Raw genomic sequence first — 22,822 nt, forward strand, 5'->3', positions numbered from 1 at the left:
ACAAAGGGTGAAGTGGTGTGCCCACAACATTACTAACAATAATGTACAACTGAAATCTCACAAGGTTGTAATCTGTCATAATCTTAATAAAAAAAAATAGGCTCCAGCCTTTAGCTTCAGGGACTTCAGCTCGGTTCACGCTGGACTCTTTTCCTGGTGGTATAAATGAATAAAACCTGTCCTCACCTCTTCAGCTACTGGTGGCTTTGTTTATCTTTAACAGAAGGGAAAGATCTTCCTAGCTTTTAGCAGTCAATTTTAACAAAAGAGGCAGAAAGCTCCCCCTGAAACTTCCCATTTAAATGATTGGGAGTGCGTGTGGGATTTATGGAGAAACCATGAAAGCACCAAGCCCAAGGGGAGAGGCTGCAGGGCCCCAGCCTCACACTCCTTCAGCCCCGAGCTCCTTCCCTTTCCAGGCCTCGGTTTTCTCATCTTTCCTGTGATTGTCTCTACAGGCCCTCCCAGCATTGACATTTCTGCATTCTTAGATTGGAGCGCAATCAGAGAGGCTTTGGGGAGAGAGGTCCCCAAGGCTGCACACTCAGGTGGCAGTTGGGCCATCGCTGAGAAGGTTTCCACGGAGATATCAACTTGTGTGAAAAGGACTGCGGTCCTGGATCCCGAGGAGGGTCTGGAGAAGGAGGAGCTCCTGTGACCTGAGATGGGAGAGGTGATGTGAAGGGCAGGGGAGGTGAGTCTGAGAGACCAGCACATTCTCACCATTGGAATAATCCAGCCAAACTCTTGCTTGTTGATTCCGACGATGTAGGGAACAGTGTTGAACTTCTTTTCAGCCAGAATCTCCTCAGGCATCTTTGGCAGCAGCACTCCATCAACCACAGTGGGCAGGAAGGGATGGCTCTGGGGAAGAGGGAGCACAGTGTCTGTGCTTCGTCTCTCAAGGAAACACCTGCCTCCGCATCTCCACCTGTCTGAGTGCAAGGCCAGCACCACAGAGCTGCATGCCCATGGCAGTGACCACAGAACTGAGAGTCGCATCAAAGGAGGCTAAGTCTGTGTGACCCCAGAGGGCAGCACTTCGACCAGGGGCTAGAGGTGGTAAGGTGATGGAGGCAAGTCTCTCACAAATGGGAACATACATGCATATATATCCATATTTACATATACTAATAAGCATATATTTAAGTATTCAGATGTATACACACACATACATATTTATATATATTTCAATTTGAAGTATACGTATATCTATGTGTGTATCTCTCATATAGCCAGCCCTCATTATAATATGCTCTTTATCATCATCATCTCATGAATCCACAACTGTAGCCATTTTTCCACAGCTTCATCACACCCTACGGATGTTACTCTAGCCTTTCCAGAGAAGCCTGACAGCAAATTTCCTCCTCCTTTTTCTGGGTGGGCTGCAGGGTTGATCCATTAACACTGAACGCACAGCTGACAGCGCTGTGACCCACGCCTGAACGAAGCTCATCAAACACACGCACTTTCTCCCATGTTGGGGCACATATCACCCCCTTCTTGTGCTGAGAAAAACTAGACAGCATGTCACCACTATGCTTGGGGGAGATTTTCAACAGAGAAACCACCAATAGTAAGCAGAAAAATCTGAAAAACGTGGCACTAAACAGACCATGAAAAAGACACTTGTGAACACTATGAAAGATGAAACAAGAAGACACAGTGTTGCCTTGTTGGATATCAAATGGGAACATACGTGTCATCACATGACTCACACTTTTGGCCCCTCTAAGCATGTCCGTGAATGACCACAAAAGTGCCCGGAGTCTTGATTTCATGTAACAAATACATTTCAGTGGTAGTGAATTCACAAAAACAGAATTCACGATTAATGACAACTGACAGTATCTCTCTGTCTATATTTAAACATGAGCTATTCTTGATGAGTGGTTTGCTTCAAGGAGGCCGTGAGCTCCTCATCACCCAAGGTGCCTAAATTAAGACTTGACTCCCTATCAGAGAGGAATAGCAGGAGAAAAAGAATCAGGGATGGGCTCACGTTGTGTGGATAAATGTCTTAATTTTAGGTTTTACTGTTGATGGGAAATATTTGCATGACCACAGATCCTGCAAAGCCTGACTCACACGTCAGCACCTGGAAAGCTGGTTGTGGGTACAGTTATATTTCATAGTTGGTCACAGCAGTTACTAAGAGCGTGGGTTGTGGAGCCAGACTATCTGGATTTGAAACCCGGCTCAGCCAATTACTAGCTGGTCCCTTGGGAAAGCGATTTCACCTGTTTGTGCCTCACTTTCCTCATCTATAAGACAGTTTCTTTTGGGGCTTAGATGGCTGAAGCCAAGCAGAATGCTCAGCACAGTCCCTGGTACCTGGAAAGGGCTGGGTAAACATTAGATATTATTCATGAGCAGCGTTGTTCCATATCCCTCGCATAGACCCCAGCCCCTTGTGCCATATTTCCAGCTCCACATACTTGTGTCATATTCCCCCCTGGATGGCAGGTGAAACTGGACAACCCCCAGGCTTTGAGACCCTGTGATTCCCAGGACCTGTGTCTGCTCCACAAGGGCCAATGACGATGAGCCAGTTCTGGCTGCAGAGGAGAAGTTGTGCCAAGTGATCTGACTCAGCAGGTCAAGGGCCCACATCCTAATGCAATATGGCTGACAATAGGGCCAAGGATCTGGGTGCCACACTGCTCTCTTCTAAAGGCTGTGCAGTTCAGAAAGGGCTGTTGTGGGAAGCCACCTAAAGGAGCAACTCCTTCTGGGAGGAAGACACATGGCAGCCCACATGGGGGAGGTGCCTGCCATCTGCAGTGGGCCTGAGGAATGAACAGTATTCCAAACAATGGGAATGGCATGAGCACAGTGACCGAGGTGTCACTGTGTAGCACTAATCCCAGGAACCTCAGACCTCGGGAGCCCTGGGCTTGGAGGAAGGCTGTGGGGCATGGACAGAGAGAGAGCAGATGGTGCAGCACACTTTCTGCACCATGTTCGGCACAGAGCAGGGGTTCACATATGCTTTGCAGGATAACTCCATGGAGGTGAGGGGACTTGTCTTGTAGGAGGGTCAGCCTTTTAAGAAGGGGCGACATGCCCTGACCTGTGTCTACAAGGGTAAGTCTGGCTGCACCGTGGGGCATGGGACTAGGAGGGAGCATAGAGGTGGAAGATAGTGAAATTCCAGGAGACAGGCAACGAAGGCCCAATTGAAGCAGCATCTAGTGGGGGCTGATGGACACCAGCAACAGTGGGAAGGGCAGTGATCACCACTGTCCAGAGTGGCTGCGGGTGGCTGCCCTGTGTGGGGCTCCTGCATCCCCTGGCTCAGGTCAGAAACCCAGGGTCCTGCTTCATTCCTTTTCTTTCTCTTATGCTCTACATCATGTCCATTAGCAAATCCTGTCAGCTGTTTCTTCAAAAGTTCCAGGCCAGGCCCCCCCAGCTGCTGTCCTCGCATCTGCTCTGCCCCTTCCCCACCTTCCATTTAACACAGCCATCAGTGAGCCCTTTGTAACATCCAAGGTCACTCACTCCTCTGTTCAGGACCCTCCCAAGACTTCCCATCACACTTGGAATCAAAATCCAAGTCCTTGAAAGGACCACCCCCCACCTCCCATTCCCTTTTCAGCCTCAGACCTAGTCCTCTCCTCCTCCACTCCAGCTACACTGGCCTCCCGCCTCAGGGCCTTTGCAGCTGCTCTTCCTTCTGTCTGGAACACTCCTGACAGCTGGCAAGTCCTCCAACACTTGGCTCAAATGTCACCTTCTCATGGACCATTCCAAACTCTGCCATGTAAATTCAGATCACTGGCAAACTCCAGCCCCATTTCCCAATTACTTTTCCACCCTAATGCTGACCATCATCACACACAGTATTGTTTTATTTGTCTATTTATTGACTCTTCCCTCACTAGAGGAGGGCAGGGATTCCCTCTGTTTTGCCTGTTTCGCTGCTATATACTCACCTCCTGAATCAGGTCCTGGCACATGGTAAGTGCTAACTAAATCTTTGCTGAATGACTGAATGAATCTCATTTAATCCTCACTACACCTCTTAAGGTGTTACTCTCCCAAGGGACAGAGTAGAGAGGACAGAATAGTAAGATGGTAATGTCATTGGAACCTGGAAACCTTGGAAGGTAGGGGAAGAGGATGAAGAAGATGGGGAGGATGCTGTTGGAGTTTCCTGCATGGCTGGGAGGAGGGTGGAGTCCTCAGGACTGAGATTCTTGGCTCCCTTCCTGACGGCCCTGCACACAGTGCAGCTGGCACAGCTAACCAGCCCCGCAGCCTCCCATGAGAAGATCTGGGCTCCTCAGCGAAGGTTCCTGAAGAAATCTCTTCTCCAGTTATCTCCATCTCCCGATAGTGGAAGTCCCTAGTCCAGCCTTCTCTTTTGGGGGCATTTTTGGGATCAGGAAGTGGAAACAAGAAGGGGGGTAGGTTGAAGAGTTGATGACTGGGAGCACTGGGCTGGCAGTCAGGGGAACGGGTTCCAGTCCTACGTCTGGCCCTCATGGCTGTGTTATCCAGGCAGTCACTGTCCCTCTCTGGGCCTTGGCAGTGTGAACACAGGGAGTTACTATGAGTCCACAGGGAGAATTCTTTCATTCATATTTAACTGGAGCTTAAAGGTCTCAAGACTTAAAACCTGTAATCAAGAAACCAAAGGTCCTTACCTCTCTGAGGTCTCCATGGAAATCAACGGTGAAAAATTTCTGTGAAGACGAAGTCAGAGGATGTCCGTCAGAAGGCTTCCTGGAGAAAAGACGGACCCTGGCTGCCCTGGGCGTGAGCACAGGCTGTAGGTGTAGGACAGGGGAGGGGGCTCTGGAGAGGATGTCTGTGGTGGTGCCTGCCCCGCCCTCCATCCATTTCCCCTTCTTGTTCCCCCAGGCAACAGCACCCTCTTTGTCTTTTAGGGGACCTCCTTCTTCCCCACTCTCAGTCCATGAATTCAAGCATCTATATGTCACCTGGGGTGCCCCATCTCCCTGACCACAGACAGTAGTTCAGGAAGGGACACATGCCTATGTCAGTTCAATAGAATTTACCCCATAAACTTTGCTGGCGTTATTCGGAAAGAGGGTCTCCAGGCAGATAGAATGTAAGTCTAGAGTGCTGTTGTTCTCTGTATCTTCCCCAGGGGACAGATACAATCTTAAAAATATATTTGTATGCTGCTGGATCCAGCCATGTCTGAAGCCATCTACCTCTGAGCTGGAGTTTAGCGGTCAGTTAGTCACCTGAAGATTCTATTACAACACAATCCTTTTTCTGCTCCAGGTGATTTGAGATGAGATTTCTCATCTCGCATTTCAAAGTCCTGACTCCTACATGCTCACAGAAATTAACCCCACCCTACACTTCTCTTTGTTGTGTTTTCACCTAGACTGCACTGATTGTAACATTACACTGTAGTTAACAGGTCTGATCAGTATGCAGCAAATGACCAGTAAGGTCTGTCTCCTATGGGTTGTAGCCGTAGCAGGTGTATGTATGAGTTTATGTCTGTAAGAGGGTAGGGTGGATAATCATGGAAACACTCCCGCATGATCTCAGAAAATCTCAGAAGGATAACATGGACCCATAGGTTCTATGGGTTTTCCCAAAGTCACCAAATCTCCCCTTAGAGGATACTTTTGAGCCCCATGGAGAACTCTTGAAATAAATTTTCCTCTTTCCAGGCATCAGAAAAGAGTTGTGTTTTGGTTCTTTGAACACTTTGGTCACCTTATTTGAGCGTGAGAAACAAAGATTCAAGCCCCAAGGCCTCACGGGCGTCAACCATGGAAATGGAGCAGAGCGCAGTGCTAGAGGACTGTTCCTGGGGGTCCAGGAGAATCCTCAGGAGCCCTGGGTCCAGACAGAGAATGTAGGGGCTCAGGCTACTCCTGGGCTCACATTAACACCCTTCCCCTACAAAGTGAACGATTGTCTTTGGCACTAGATGCTTTATTCTCTAGGTGTCTGCCCCTGTGATGGCCCATTGCCATAGCTATCCATCAATCCTCATTCTCTGTGAAGTATCCCTGCTGACTATAATAAGTGTATCTCTTCTCTCTACTCCCACCAAATTTAACCCAGGAAACATATGGAGTGGTTCTCCTGGGTAGTTCTTTTTGAGCAGGGACTCTATCTGATTCATGTCTATGTCACCTGCCATTTTACCACCTGCCCCCACACACCTAGCTTGGATGGATGGATGGATGGATGGAGTTGGTCAATACATGGAGTATGGGTGAACTGGATGAATAAGTGGATGGTTGGATGAAAACTAGCTTATAGGTGATAGATGAATCATTGATTTTAGAAGGATGAATGATGGAGTGAAGATATATGGTGGCTGCATAATGCATGGATGATTGATAATGGCTGAATGAATGTAATGGATAGATTGATATTAGATTGATGAAAGGATATCGATGAATTGGATAGATTGGTGGGTGGATAGCTGGATAATCAGATGATGAAAGGATGGAGGAATGGATGGATGGTTGGTTGAATGGATGAACGGGTGAATGTATACTTATCCTAGAATCACAATAGAGGCAGAGTCCCAGAAAATCTAGAAAATTGGGTCACAACTGGGTTATAATTGAAGCAGTTCCTAAATTAGCCAAGATAAATTTGGACAACCTTCCCGAAAATCTGTTCTTAAAATCCTCATCCCTAAAATTCAAGATGGTAGTTACCTCTGGGAATATGTAACGTTTAATTTCTTAAAAATATATCTGAAAACAAGATGGCAAAATAGTAAGTTTTAATAGAGCTGAGGAATAATTACACAATTGTTCATTTGTTATTTTTAGGCTTTGCTAATTTTTGACATATTTCTTAACAAAATAGAGATTTCCCATTCAGATACCAAGGCTGACACTGCTCCTGAGGCAAGACATAGTCCAAGGCAGCTTTTCCAGGGCAAGGAGACAGCTGAAGTTGCGGCCAAGTTGACAGGGTACGGGGCTTGTGTGGCCACGAGAATAGATGCACCTACCATCTTCAGCGACGTCTCCAGGAGCTCTCCCTCTGTCTTCTGGCATAGGTAGTGAACAATGACAGCCGAGCTCGTACTTTTACACCCAGCATACAGAGCAATTGCTGCAGAGATCACAGATGACAGCAGAATTCAGAGCCATGTCCCTTCCCTTGGTCAATGAAGGGGTGTTCCATGCCAACCTCAATTTCTAAAGGCAGCAGGGGTGGCAGAAAATGCTCTAGACCAGTAGGTGTGTGTCCTGGTCCCAGTCATGCCACTTACACAGCCTCTATCTCTGTTACCTTGTCTCTTAGAATGGGCACAATGATCTCAGAGCTGAACATCGAAGGAGAGGCTGCAGGAGTGGGGCTAAGAGCATGGAGTCCAGAATCACTCTGTTCTGTTTCAGATCTCAGCTCATCCACTTACTAGTCATTTGGCCTTGGGCAAGTCCCTTACAAAGTGACCAGAGGAGAAGATGCAGATGGAGAGAAGGCAGGTTCCATGATGGTGGGGCCATGGATTGTGTGCATGACTCCCCAGAGCCAAGAACAGTGTCTGGCACAGATTCAGTGCTCAGAATGTAATTGTTGAATAAATAGAAAGATGCAGAGGGAAGTAGAGATTGAGAGAGAGCAAGAGGGAAAGAGCAAGAATAAGAGTCTTAGATTCCCTTCATTTTGCTGATTTCTGGTTCCCAATTGATAGTGAAATCGAGCCCCATCTCTGGCACTTCTCACCTAAATCTCCCCTTCTCGACTTAAGCCTGGTCGAGTGGGCTTCTTTTATAAATATCCAGAGAATTCCGAAAAATATTCTCAAAAATTCTAAAAATTCCTGGTGTCTTCCTTTTCTCTCCTCCTACTCACCAGTCCCATTAAGTCTGGTTGCTGCCTCCATTGCTCCATGAAACCAGCTCTCACAGCCCTACGTAAACGCCCCACATCACCGACTCCACTGGGCTCTCCTCAGCAGAGCCTCCTGTGGCTCACTCTTCCTTGGCTTCCTAACAGACTCCAGATAAAGACAAAGTCCTCACCAGGGTCCTGTGCAGCACGGCCCCCGCAATGTCCCCATCCTCAGCTCACTCCACGTTCCCTCTGCTCCTTCTGCTCTGGCCACATCAGCATTTCTCTCTCTTGCCAACTCTCTACTTCTTCCTGCTCTAGGACATTTGCATGCCATTTCCTCTTTCTAGAATATTCTTTTCTCACCAAGTTAATTACTGTTCATCCTTCTTATCTTAACTCATTGATCATTTTTTCAGGAAGCCTTTCATGATACCCTCCCGCAACTCACTGGACTAACTGCTCCTTTGGATCCTGTTGTGACGTCAGCTCTCTCTGCATTATTGCCTTGTCAGAGTTGACATTTTATAAGTTTAGAATTTGTGTGATTATGTAGTCATTAATCTGTCACCTCCATTAGAATGGAAGCCTCATGAGGTTGCTAGATGTCTGGCTATAGCAAAATTATTTGTTGAGTGAATGAATGAATTCTCTAGAAAGCACTCCCAGGCACAGGCCCTCAGAGAGGACCCACTCAGGCTCATATGCTGCAAGTGGGTACACCAGAACTCAGACCCTGAGAGACACAACACACAGTAACAGTCCACTGCCCACTGTCCAGCCCGGCACCCCACCTTGGCACACTTTGCGAAGTGTGGTCCATGGACAGTGCTTTGAGCTGGCAGTCCAGTATCGTGAGCTTGAGTCCCAGCTCTGCCCCCATCACTCTCTGACCTTGGCCAGCTGCTTCCACTCTCTGTCCGAGTCTGCTCAGCTGGATAACTGGGAGGTTGGCTGAGGTGTCTCTTCGACCTTCCTACCCAGCCATTCTCACTTCTGTGATGCTTTGAGGGTCTCATCTGGATCCCATGGCAAGAAAGACCCCTGAAGACTCCAGGAGAGCAGACCTCAGGGTACAGGGGTGTCCCAGTATGAGACCCACCTGAGCTGCGGCCTTTGAGTCCTCCTTGGCCAGGGCGGTAGTGAGGGCCACGCCACTCTCAGAGATGGCCCGGTGGAAGAGGTTCTTGGCCAGTGGAGATAACACCTGGGAGGAAAGTGGAGATGAAGAGAGTTTACGCTTATGGAAAGGGGTCTTCAGGAGACACCCCCATCCACAGCTCTGCCCTGGCCCTTCCCCTGGAGACTGTGTGGCTCAGTGGACATGACATATCCTTGCCTGGCCTGGCCTGTTCCCCAGGTTGACACTGGGACTCGGCTTTTCCAAGAAAACTCCCTCAGCTGGAGGGAACCAGGAGCACAGAGTGTGGGACAGAACAGGAAGTAGTGGCACGTGGTGATTATAACAATCAAACATATCTGAAAGACTCTTGGAAAATCCTATCATCACTTTAAAGACACAGTTCTGATTCCTTATTTCCATTACTCAGAATATATCCTAAGAAAAATAATCATGGAGACACACAATTATTTCTAAGAATGCTTATGCTGTTTATAAGAGTAAAAATTGGAGATAATCTAAGGACCCAATATTATGAGATTGGGTAAATAAGCTATCTTTCATTCTTACCATGGAATACGACACCACTTTTAAAATAAAATTATAGAAGAATACTTAATGATTAGGGAAATATTTATGTTGTATTATAATGTTGAGGAAGGTTTTTTGTTTAAAAATATCCTAGGTAGATAGAGAGAGAGAGAGAGACAGATAGAGAGATGATAGAAGATAGATTAATAGATAAATATATAGATGATGATAGATCAAAGATAGACAAATATAGATGATGATTGATAGAAAGATAGATAGGGTGAGTCATGTCAAAAGTCACGTCATACATGTCAAAATGTCATGGGTATTCCTTGATAATTAAATTATGGATGACTCTTTTCCTTTTTAGGGTTATCTATACTTTTCCTTTTTCTCCATTTGTAAAACATTTCCCTCTGCATATTCAACAATAAAACCAATACGTGTTTTAATAGTACAGTAATAGTGCTGACCCTCTGCTCAACAGTGAGGCAGCTGGAGGGTTCCTTACAGCTTCCAGGACCTCTAACCTGGTTTTCTATCTTTGCTTCCCTCAGTGTCTCCCTCAGCCCCCTTTCCCACAGCAGGCTCCCAGGTCATGTCTGCGTGCCACATCCCCTCTCACATCCCTCCCCATCCCACCTTCTGGCCCCTCTTCCCTTTCACTCACCTTCCCCAGCCCAGTTCCATCCCACATCCCAGAGACTGCTGCCCTCCCTCTTGGGCATGGACAAGGCATCAGACCACCTCAGAGGAGGCCTCTGAACGGTTCTTAGTGCTCCTGTCCCCCTGACACCTTTGGCTTCAAACCAAACGATCACACTCTGCCCAACTCTCAGGGTTGATTCTTCTTACTCATACATGATACTAACCCCTATTTCCAAGAGAAGGGAGGTGAGCCCTGATGTCAAAATGATTGGGAAGGAGAGAGAGAGCTCACCAAGTGAGAAGAGAAGAACGTCATTGTAGCACCTGCAGCGGGAGATTCTTACGGCCTCAGGACACTAACCTGAGCTCTGAGCTTCCTGGGGGCCAAGGAGAGGTTGGCCATTAGCTCTTCTCCCATCTGATGCTGTGCAGGGTGGGGTCAGTCTTGAATGTAGGTCTTGTCAATAAAGGGACTCCTGGCTACACTGGCTAGTCTCTAAAGGGTCCCATCAGGAGCCACAACAGGGCCAGGAACACTTATAAGAACAGAGACACTTTCACCTCCAGCTGACTGCCCAAAGATGGTCACGGAGCCTGGGTCCCCTCCAAAGTTGGCAATGTTCTCCTGGACCCAGCGCAGTGCAGCCACCTGGTCCAAGTGACCCCAGTTTCCCAGGCTGTGTTCGTCCCCTGTGCTCTCAGTAAGAGAACAGGGTGGGGTGGGAGTAGAGATGTCATGGCAGGGCTCTCAGGACCACAGATGGGGCTGTGGGCTCTAAGCAAGCCTTCTGGAATAAGATGGAGCTTCCACGGCCCTGACCGAAGGCTCTTCACCTGCCTTTCTCTCCTGTAGCATTGTTCTGTTGTGGGCTCTACATTCCTTCATCCAGCATCTATTTATGGAGCATCTACCACGTGCCAACACTGTTCTAAGAGCCAGGAGCTCGTCTGAGAACAAAACAGGCAAACCTCTGACTACACAGAGCTCACACTATGGATCATAAACAAATAAAGAGAGAAGTATACAATCTATGTCAGGAAGTGAAAGTGCTTTCAGGAGAAATAAAACCTGGTAGGGGAAATGGCAGAGGTGGGGCAGTGGGATCCTATTTCAGATCACATGACCAGGGAAGGCCTCTTGGAGGCTTGGTATTTCAGTAGAACTTGAGTGAATCAGAACATGAGCCTTGCAAATATCCAAGGAAGAGAATTCCAGGTGGAAGAAACAGCAAGTGCAAAGGTCCCAGGGTCCAGTGAATAAAGAGCGAGTGTAAGACACCCAGCTACAGATGGTACTTTGGGCCTTGGTAAGGACATCGTAGTCAATGTAAGTAAAGGGGTAAGTCACTGCTGGGGAAGGTCATGACTCCGTTTATGTCTTAAATGATCACTCTGGCTACTGCGCAGATCAGACAGAGTATAAAAGTAGCAGGATTATAAAAGTGGAGGTTGTTACAATAATCCAGGTGAGAGGCACAGAGGGCTTAGATTAGGGTGGGTGCAAGGGAGGAGATGAGAAGTGTCTGGATTCTGAATGAATCTTAAAGGTGGACCCAAGAGGATTTTCTGGTCCAATGGATGTGGATGTGAGAAAACGGGAAGAGTCATGGCTGACCACAAGGACTTTATCCTGAGCAAGCAGAAGGATGGAGCTGCCAGTAGCTGAACAGGAGGCACTGTAGGGAAAGAAAGAGTGTTTGGGGGGAGGGGCAGTGGGAGTCAAGGGTTAAGATTATCCAAGTGAAGTGGGAGGTGCCCTTTAGACGTCCAGTGGAGACAGCAGGAGGTAGAAGGAGGTAGTCAATGATGTGCATCTGGGTTTCGAAGAAGTTGGGCTAAAAGTTGGGACAGTGAAAGTGTCCCTGAGGTCACTCAGGGCACCAATGCAAATGCAGAGGGAGACAAGCACAGAGGCTCTAGGACAAGGAGGAAAAGAGTGCAGTGAAGGGGCTGAGAAGGATCAGTCTGTGAGGTAGGAGGTGGCCAGGAGCCAAGAGAAGGAAGCATTTCATAAAGGAGTGAGCAACTGTGTATGGATGCTGCCAAGATCGTTTGCGAACTTTTGCCAAGGGTGGGCCAAGAGCCATTGGTCATTGGTTACCTGGATCAGAACAGTGATGGCATTGTTGGGGTGAATACTTGACTGGCACAAGTTTGAGGATAGACTGGGAAGAGAGGAAGCACGAAGGTGTAAAGTAGCAGTTTTACTATAATGGGGAGCAGAGAGAAGGACCTTGGGTGAAAGGGATGAGTCTTAATAAAGGCAATACATCCTGCGACATGACTCACTGAAATAACCTTCTTGAAGCTCAACAGGTCTTTCTAGGACGAAGTCCATCCCTCCCCTAGGCTTCCCATCAGCCACCTCAGGGTCACAGGTTCTGCGTCAGCACATTCTGAAAAGGTTCATAGTAACTGCGTCCTGCAGGAAACCTGGTTCTGGTTCCGTGTTGATGCAAGTTGATGCAATGGAGAAAACTCTAGCCTTGTCTCACTCATGTGCCAAATGCAGAAGGAAATGGGATGAATCAACCCAAACTTCCTCCTGGGAAGTTGTCCACTGGGCTTACATGCTGGACGATCACCCAGCTCCAACCACCCATTCCTTCACCCACAAGCATTCATTGAGCTCCCACCGTGAGTCTGTTCGTGCCTACCTTTCCCATGAGGTAAGATGTGTAAGCCTCTAACTGCTGTGCTGCATGCTAACTGTCACTTTAGAGGCTGCAATGTGCTGGGGCAGCACAGGTGAAAAGGAGATGAGCATTTCTGAGGAGGTAACACTTGGGTCAGGCCCTGCATAATAAATAGGAGTGTGTCAGCTAGAACAGGCATTCCAGGCAGAGGGAACATTACATTCAAAAGATCAGAAGCAAGGGGCTGGCCCCGTGGCCGAGTGGTTAAGTCTGTGCGCTCCGCTGCAGGCGGCCCAGTGTTTCGTTGGTTCGAATCCTGGGCACGGACATGGCACTGCTCATCAAACCACGCTGAGGCAGCGTCCCACATGCTACAACTAGAAGGACCCACAACAAAGAATATACAACTATGTACTGGGGGGCTTTGGGGAGAAAAAGAAAAAAAAAAAAGATCAGAAGCAAGGGGACCAGTGTGCCTGGGGAATGAGGAGGTAGGTGGAGCGAAATTATCAAAGGACTTGCAGGCCTTACTAGGGAATTTAGCAAAGATCCCCTTGAGCACTGACATGACAAGAGCTGAGTCCTAGCACCCTTGCTTTGGGCGCCAATGTGGAGTGAGGAGAGTCCAATATCTTACCTGAAGAATCCCCAGATGCCCAGGCGGTACTGAATGGTCACCACTACCAGGTTTTCAAGGGCAGCAAGGGGCAGCCCATCATAGGTTGATGCTCCACCTACAACCAGACCACCTCTGTGGATCCACACCATCACCTGCACAGGGAGGAAGCAAGAACACTGGTTATAAGCAGCAGAGTTGAGAAGGACCTCAACAGGCCGTCTGCTTTGGTCGCCTATCTCTTAGCAATGACTCAAGGAGCCCTGAAGTCCAGCAGTCCCAAGCCACGTTTGAGCAGGCAGTTGCTCTCCTCCCCCACTCTCCCAGCTGGGGCCCAGGCCACCACCCCACTCAATGCATCCTCTTTGCCCCTGCCTGTCTCCCCAGCCTCAGTGCCTCCTCCTTCCAGGGCTCTTCCTGCTGAGAACACCATCATGGGAACAGCCAAGGCTCAGAGTGACATCTTCTCCCCAACACTCCCATCATCCTCATGCCTGGACCCCTCACCCAGCTCAATATACTCTGCGTGTGGCAGCCCTTGTACTTCAGCTTCATCTTAGTTACCTCTTATGTGGTGAATTAAACTTCTTTCATGCGTGAATGATTATCTCAAGAGGCACACATGCCCCCAGTGGTATGTCTTCCTGATACGACTTCCCTCTGCCCCCTCCCGATTCCTCTGCATCCCCAAATCCCACCGATACTCCAAAGCCCAGCCTAAAAGCCACCTCCTCCAAGAAGTCCTCAATCATTTGACTAAACTGATCTGAGAACCTACTATCTGCCAGGAGTGTGATAAGAATTGAGGATCAGTGTGCATACAACAATTCATGACTCAAGGCTCCATTTAAAGAGCATTTAAAGAGCTCACGTGGCAAGGAAGTGAGAGTGGTTAAAATAATAATATTGTAATAATTTTCCTAATCTCTTTACTTCTTGGGAGGAACATTGGCCCTGAGCTAACATCTGTGCCAATCTTCTTCCATTTTTTGTAGGATGCTGCCACAGCATGCCTGAAAAGTGGTGCCAGGTCCAGGCCCAGGATTGGAACCTGTGAACCCTGAGCCACCAAAGAGGAGCATGGGAACTTAACCACCACACCACCGGGCCAGCCCCTGTAACAATTCTGTTAATAAAACAACTCATAGCACAAACGATGTGCCAAGTACTCTTTAAGCATTTAAAATTAAACCATCCAATAGCTAGGCACTGCTATTGTCCCATTTAACCTACAGGGAAACTGAGGCACTTAACCTGCCCGAGGTCACGCAGCTAATAAGTGGTGGAAGCAGGACTTGAACCCAGGCGGTCTGGCTCCAGATCCACATGATGGGCCACCCAGCACACTACATCCAATGTCAAGGGTGCAGTAGGTCGGCTGTTAGGGAAGGAGGAAGATCTTGCCTTCAGCTCTAAGTGACGTGTCAGGAGAACTGTCCTGGCTTCCAGGCACTGAGAGAGAGCCTGATCATCATCGTTGAATCCTCACACATGATTATTCTCCTTTTGAGGAAACAGAGCCAGGTGTCTCAGCGAGTAAAAGGCAGAATCAGGATTTCAGCGGAGACTCTAGTTCCAGAAACTGTGTCCAAAACTAGAGGTCTCCTGCCTGCAGGGTCCCAGAGCCCCTGTTCCTCCCACACCTCCGATCCCCGCCTGCCTCCAGGTGGAGCGGCTGAGTCTGAGTCATCTCTGAGTGAAGGCTGAGCCGAGGTCAGGGCAGCAGAGATTGACTGAAGTTAGTCTCCGTCTGTGCAGCCCAGACACTAAGACCCTCGAGAGCAGGGGCTGCTTGGTAATGCTTTGATGTTCCTCCTTTCTCCTAACCCCCAAATCTAGCTCTTCATATGGAGCACTGAGTACAAAACAGAAGAATGAAAGAATGGGTGAACCTTTGTCCCCACCACATGCAGTGCCACTTCTAGTCACAAGTTCACAGATGCCCTCCTCCACTCCTGGGCATCATGTCAGGTGTGCCTTGGGAGATGGCTGGGTGCTCACACCCCTCACTTCTCCAACCTAGGGATCCCCTCCTTTTCCAGAAGAACCTTCCCCAACCTCTAGCTTGAGTCTGAAAAGCCTTGACCAGTGGTTCTCACCACTTACCGGCAGCCTGCTTTTCTTTGTCAAGTCGGCGGGAGTGTAAATATTTAGGTAAAGACAGTCTTCGGAAAACTTGAGAGCAATCTCCTCCTTTCTGTTGGTAATGATGTCAGAGACCATCTGCCCCACCACTGCGTCCTGGGAGCATCTGGGAGGAGTGGGGAGAAAGAGGTCCTGAGCCAGTCAGAGCTAAGCAAGGAGAAGTCTCCTCTGGTCAGTCTGGGCCTTGGACTGGGAGAGTTAGACCTGTAACAGAGGTGTTCTTAGCAGACTGGAGACACTGGAATGGGCAGGAAAGCATCTGAGAATCTGGGTGGGGGACTCTTGGGTTCACTAAGATCTTCCAGGCCAGCGTATGGTGAGGAGGCCTGGCACCTGTCCCCTTCCCAGAGCCTTTGGGATGCCCTGGGTCAAGAATAGGAGGCTGACTCTACACCTGGGAGAGGACCATTTCCTGCATGCCCTTGACTCAGCCTGGCTCCCAACTGGCCTCCGTACGTTGGGATGCATGACGACCATGCATCTCCACCAGGTAAACCAAGTGTTCTAGTCCATAGCACACTTCCATAAAGCATGAGAAGTCACTCAAATGGCAGATATTTAATGTGAGAAGCAATTCAGGGGTGTAATATTTGTGGGGCCACACCGAGAGAACTGTGTTCTAGTCCTGCCTCAGTCACTAATTTGCTGGGTCCACTTGGGTGAACTCCTCGCCTGCTCTGGGCCTAAATCTGAAAGGCCTAGGTGAGAGGAGTGATTTCTACAAGGGCCTTACAGCCCTGATATGCTGAGATTCTACCATCAACTGATCCCAGGGAAGCGCTATTGGCTGACTTAATAACAGATCTTAAAGATCCAACAGACAATATACTTGGTAATGTTTATTGAGTGCTCCCAGTATGCCAGCCTCTTTTAGCTCTTTTTAAGTCCTCCTCTGTACTAACTCATTTAACCTTCACATCAGCCCCATAACATAAGTTCTATTATTATCCCCACTTTACAGTGGGGAACACTGAGGCACAGTGATGTTAGAGAACCTTCCCAAGGTCACACAGCCAGGAAGATCCATACTATGGAGTGTTTATGTTTCCAAGGATATTATAAGCAATGTGTCCTGATCTCAATGTACCCAGAAGGCAGGCCTCACTGCCCCCAGTAGGTAGATGAGGAAACTGAGGCACTAAAGTGCTTGGATGGCACAGCTGTCAAGTGGCACTGTCAGAGCCCATAAAGATAACTTCCTGATTTCCATTCTGGGGGAACTTTGCCTAGATTACCAAGAGCAAGGGGCATAATATTCATAAAACAAGAAATTAAAAAGTCAAAGAAGGGAAAAACACTTCAACATCACTAGGATTCAGGGGCCGGCCCAGTGGCGCAGTGGTTAAGTTCACACGTTCCGCTTCTCGGTGTCTCAGGGTTCATTGGTTCGGATCCTAGGTGAGGACATGGCACCGCTTGGCATGCCATGCTGTGGTAGGCGTCTCACGTATAAAGTAGAGGAAGATGAGCACAATGTTAACTCAGAGCCAGGCCTCCTCAGCAAATAGAGGAGGACTGGAGGAAGCTAGCTCGGGGCTATCCTCCCAAAAAAAAAAAAAAAAAATCACTAGGATTCAAACAAAACCAGTATTAATTACATGGCACTGAATGAACTGAGGAAGGTGATTACCACTTTTTATGACTTTTTGTTTGAAACATTGCTGGTTCCTTAATGTTTTGTTTTTCCAGATTTAAGGAAAGCTTTTCTCTTAAGCTATCTATGACTTATAGCAATTTGGTAAAGTATACCTTTGTGAACAAAGACGGGACATTTACTTTCTCCCTACTTGATCACTCCAGAATTCAGGAACTCTTGAACATTCTTTTCATGACAATAGAGTTAATTAATTGCATAAGTTCAGTAAGAATCTGTTCTCCTTATAACAGAATACAATTGGAAACACTGGCTTTATTACCAAGGCATTGACTGAAAGGTCAAATTTCAGAGAGATGTCCATAGGCTCAGCTACGACCAGACATCTTTATGCAACTTCCTGGAAAATCTGGCCTGGTACCTTGCTTGTAGGATTCTCAGCAGCCTTACCAGATGAGTAAAGAAGGTCACGTCCTAGCAGGCCCAGGAACCTCAGGATATTTTCAGGGACCTTGAGAAGAGAGGAACTCACCCAAACTACAGGTATTGCAGGTAAACTATGATGACAAGCCTTTGGTTTGGCTTCCTGACCACAGAGGCTACATAAGATTACTAAACAAGCCACTTGGCATAAGAAAGGGACTCCCTCAACGCGGTCTTTCTTTAACTTGTTTCATTTTGATTGGTGTCGGTCTTGGGAACCATGGCTCTGAAATGCTTTCCAGATATTGAGAATTATCCTGCCTACAATAATCGCAGGAGTCTCCCTGCTGTACTGTATTCTCTAAAAAGCTTTAAATGCATGTTTGCAGCCACTAACCACCAAACAAATGATTTCCTGACACTTGAAAGTCAGAAAAGGAATGAAGAGAATGACCAACTGGGAACCTAAAGTCGGGACCTGTGAATATCACAGAGATTCAGCAAAAAATGTCATGACCTATGAATACCACACAGAGGATCAGAAAATGTGTGAGAACTTCATACCGGTAGTGGAGAGTGGCACCAATGCCTTATGTTTTGATCACAATTCCCAGCCAAGCTCCGAGGCTGATCAAAAGGAGGGAATTGTTAAAGAGAGACAAGAGGCACAATTGGAGTCACACGTGCTAAGTCCATGTCACCAAACTCAGATTTAATGCCTAACAATGACAGTTTCAACATCTCCTACAAGTGAAATCTTAAACAAGTCAATCTGGAATTACCAGGTCAGCACTAATGAGGTAATTTCCCTGACCAACCCTAGCCTTCCCCTAAAGGAAGTGGCCTTGCTAGCAATAGTCTTTTTCGGTGACTTTTTTGTCCCTCCCCCTTCTGCCTATAAGTCTTTCATTTTGTCCAGCCCTTTGGAGCCCCTTTCTATCTTCTAGATGGGATGCTGCCCAATTCATGAACCACTGAGTAAATCCAACTAAGATCTTTAAAACTGACTCAGTGAATTTTGTTTTTGAACAAACGCAAAAGGATGAAGTTCAGAGAGCTTCCAGGGTGGTGAACAACCATGCTTTCACATGCCATTGTGCTGGGCCCCAAACTCCACAAGGACGGAAGCTCCTTTCTTCAAGACCTTGCCCTATGGATCTCTTAATCTGGCTACTATTCATATCCTTCAATATCCTTTGTAATAAACTGGTCATCTACTGAGTAAACTAGTTTCCTGAGTTCTGTGAGCTGCCTGAGAAAATTAGTGGAACCCAAGGAGGGGGTCAAGGGAAATTTTTATTTATAACCGGTCAGTCAGTCACACAAGTAACAAGTTGGACTTAGAATTGGTATACAAAGCTGAGGGCAGTGTTACATGACTGAGCCCTTAACCTCTAAAATCTGATGCTGTCTCGGGATGGATTATGTCAGAATTAGTTGAATTGTAAGATACCCAGTTGGTGTCAGAGAATTGTTTGTTAGTGTGGAAAAAAAACATGCACAAATGCGTAGGGTGCAGAATCTTATGTGGTTCTCTTTTTAAGGGAGAAAATATGCAATGATCAAAAACTGGAAAAGCACAATCTAAAATATAAACAGCAGTTCTCTCCAGGGGGTAGAATCGCATATGATTTTCAGTCTCTTAAGTTTACTTACCTGTATTTCCTCACTTTTCCGTAGTAAGTATTTATTACACTTGCAATCAGGAAGTAAAAACAGTGAATCTTATTTTTAAAAGAAAGGAAAAAAAGGAGAGAAAGATAGAGAAGAGGAAAAAAGAAAAGAAGGGAGCACGAGGAAGGACCCGGGAAATTCCAGAAATGCCGTCCTGAGAAGTATAAGGTCTGAATGGATGCATGAAAGCCTCCTAGGTGCCCTGTGGGGCGGCTGAAAGGCTGGGTGGCCAGGGTTACTGGGACACACCAACCAATGCTCTGCTCATGACTAGGTGGCTAGACGCACCTGGAAGTTGAGAACTTGCCTAGCCAACAACCCAAAGCACTCCCCACCTACACACCTCCTGGCTCACCCTACTCGCCAACTATGGCAAACTGCAAGACAGAAGAATAAATAGAGTCATTACTACTGATCCCCCCAACTGCTCAACTTGTTATTTTTTTTCCAAGGCACTGACCATTTTCTACCATATGACATAATTCACTTGTTAATTTTCATGTTGTTTATTATCTGTCTCCCCTCCTAGAATGCAAACTCCATGAAGATGGGATCTTGGTTCTGTTCACTAGAGGATCCCAGGAATGCAGAACATGCCTGGCACACAGTAGGTACTCAATAACCATGTGTTGAATACAGGGCTCTAGAATGGTGTGAGAGTTCTGGAATGTCTCTAAGGATCTACAATATCTTGAGGATTCCAGAACAAAGTGTGAGGCACCTGGAGGATGGCCTTGGCTCCTTCCTGCGTCACTTTGAGGCACACACCCACTGAAAGATGCCAAAGCCCCCGGCTTACATGGGAGGGTAGGAGGTGGTGTTCTTCACGAAGGGCCATGGGTCTGCAGGCTGCAGTGGAGCAAACCTCAGGGATCCCAGGGGGGGCTTGGCAAAAGGGACCCCCAGGAAAACAGCCACGGGCTGTGCAAATCCGTCCAGGCTGATGTGCTTCCCCAGGACCTTGCCCTGCATGGTGTCCACCACAGGTGGCGAGAATGGGTGCCCTGCTGGACAGCAAGAGGAAATGAGACAGGTTAGCAGTGAAAGGTTTGACCTGGATTCCAGGGATCTTGCCACTCTCAGCATGCAACCTTGAAAGAGTCACCTCAACTCTCTAGGCCTCAGTCTCTTCTTATGTAAAAGGGAGGGGAGGTTAACTGTCCTTCCTAACTCCCAGGGCTGTCTTAAGGAGCAAATTGGACATGGAGGTAAAACGGCATCAAGTGAGAAGGAACTGCAAGAAGGAGAGCTGCTGGGAGTGAAGCAGACATTGGGTTGCACTCTCAGGAGCCCTGGAGACAGTTATCCACTAGGATCCTGGCGCTGAGCTGCGTGCTGGATGGGAGGATGGACAAGAGGTGGCCCCTCTTCTCAGAAGCTCTGAGCCTTGTGGGGAGAATGAGCCACAAACATACTTGACCCTCTTGCTGGGAAGAAAGTGGTCAGTGTCCTGAGAGACGGACCAGTAAGGTCCTAACATCTGTTGCCAGACTCCTCTCTCTACTTTTTTTTCCTCTCTCTAAAATTCCAGTACATAGTTGTAAATTCTAGTTGTAAGTCCTTCTAGTGCTTCTATGTGAGCCACCACCACAGCATGGTTACTGAAGTGGTGTGGTTCCACACACGACTGATCCCTCCTAATTTTTACTCTGCCCTTAGACACAGTTCCAGGCCTCTCATGGTGTCACACCACCAGAAAGAAGATAAAGTCCACGTGGGGCCTGGGCTGTCAGGACACAGATGGCCGGAGCACAGCCTCTGGATTCAGGAGACACAGATAGATTCCAGAGTGTGGTTTTCCAGTTGTCCTTGGACAAGTACATCTCCCTGTCTGAGTCTCAGTTTCTCCATCTATCAAATGGCACAGATGTATTCCGAGGACCTTGCTGCACCCTTGTATTAACTGTGTCTTTTAGTTTCTCTGATCAGATGCTGAGACACTGGGGGCCTTGCTGACTCTGGAGGGACCACCCCTCCCAGAGTCGGCCATTCCTAGAGGCAGGAATCAGCTGGTCCTTTCCAGCATGCCAGAGCCCATAGCCCGATCCACTTTTTCACGGGGCTCTTACACGCCAAGCCACTGTCATCCTTCCATAATCACTCCAGGGCAAGGTACCTGGCAACTGTGGAGGGCACCCACGCCCCAGAGCAGTGTGTTTAGTTTGCATATCTTATACCTGCTTATCCTGCCCCACCTCTTCACTGTCCCACTTAATCCTGCTTACCCTGTATCAACCCCTTCCTTCCCACAGTAACCAGGATGTCCCCAATTCCTCGTCCTCCCTCTGCTTCCTGACCCACCCCAACTCACCTTGTGGCCCACCAGGGTGGTGACATGCTGCCTCACCTTGGGAACTGTTAGTTGCACACTGTCTTTTCAATGGCAGTTGGCTCCTGATCTGGTGGTCATACTATACCTCAAATCCCTATTAATACACTATATTTTAAAACAACCCCTTTATTTACGAATTTTTTTTTTTTGCACTTTCTCCATACAAGGAACTATGCTCTTTAGAAACAATCACCCATTTCATTCTCACAATAGCCCAATGAGGTAGGTACTGTCCTCATCCACATTTGAGAGAGGGGGAAACTGATGCACAGAAAAGTGAACTACCTTGCCTAAGGACACACAGCTGGTAAGTGCTGAGCTGGGATTCGAACCCGAGAATTCTAGCTCCAGAGTGAATACTTTTAAAATTCTGCTAAGCTGCTCTCCATGATTTGGCCATATGCAGACTAACAATCAGGAGAAAATAAACTGCGATCTCCAAAGTCCTCATCTGTGAGACATGAGGTTAGCTGGTGCCCTCCTGGGCATGGCGCGGGCAGCTGCGGTCTCTGGTGTTAATGGTGCCCTGCGTCTCTGTCAAGCCCTGGGCTGGGGAGGCTCTGATGCTCCAAGTCTGGATGGAGGGCGCGCGCTGCTGCGGAACAACACCTGTCATGCGCCATAAACATCTCCCCCACCTCGTCCTAGGACAAGGATTTCCAAAAGTGATCCCCTCCCCTCGCTATTTGTATTTCAGAAAGACTCACCCCAAGCTGTGGAATGGGCAAGGGAGACCAGGACCAGAGCCAAGAGCCACATCGTGGAAGGACAGCAGGTTCTGGGCCTGTGGCTCCTTGCGCCAATCTGAGGAGCTGGGTCTTTCCTCCCCAGAGCCCCAGACCCCGCCCTCCCATCTCCCTCACCCACCCACCGCCCTATAGCCTAATCAGGAGATAACAGAAAAGCTCCCTCCCTTCCGAAGATCACCTGGGTGTTGGCACCTCCAAGCGACACCCACCGAGAATTATCCTCTTGTATGTACACGTGCTGGACTAAACTCTCCAATTATAGATAGCCACAGACTTTTTAAACAATCTGCTAAACAAAGATTGCTCCCTTCTGGGACTCTAACCTTAGTGCACTGGGAGCTTCCCAAAGGGAGACACAAGCAGATAGATGCTTTTTGGCAAGGGGCGGCTTTCTTGGCGTCCTCAGAATAAGCTTGAAAACTTTTAGAGCAACTCCCAGCCCCACAGCTGCTCAGCTGGGGAACTGAGGACAAATCTCTTCTTTTCCCTGGGTTTCTAGTTCATAGAGCTCTATGCTGCCAAGTTTGGAAGCTTCTTAAATTTCATCCAGG

At 47.9% G+C, this 22,822-nt stretch overlaps 1 pseudogene; it reads right to left on the bottom strand.

The window, feature by feature from the left end:
• Window positions 1-22,299, bottom strand: part of LOC124250086 (liver carboxylesterase-like) — a 38,128-nt pseudogene extending 15,829 nt beyond the window's left edge.
• Window positions 22,300-22,822: the final 523 nt, after the last annotated feature.

This window comes from Equus quagga, chromosome 13 (genome assembly GCF_021613505.1).
Source record: "Equus quagga isolate Etosha38 chromosome 13, UCLA_HA_Equagga_1.0, whole genome shotgun sequence".
NCBI lineage: Eukaryota > Metazoa > Chordata > Mammalia > Perissodactyla > Equidae > Equus > Equus quagga.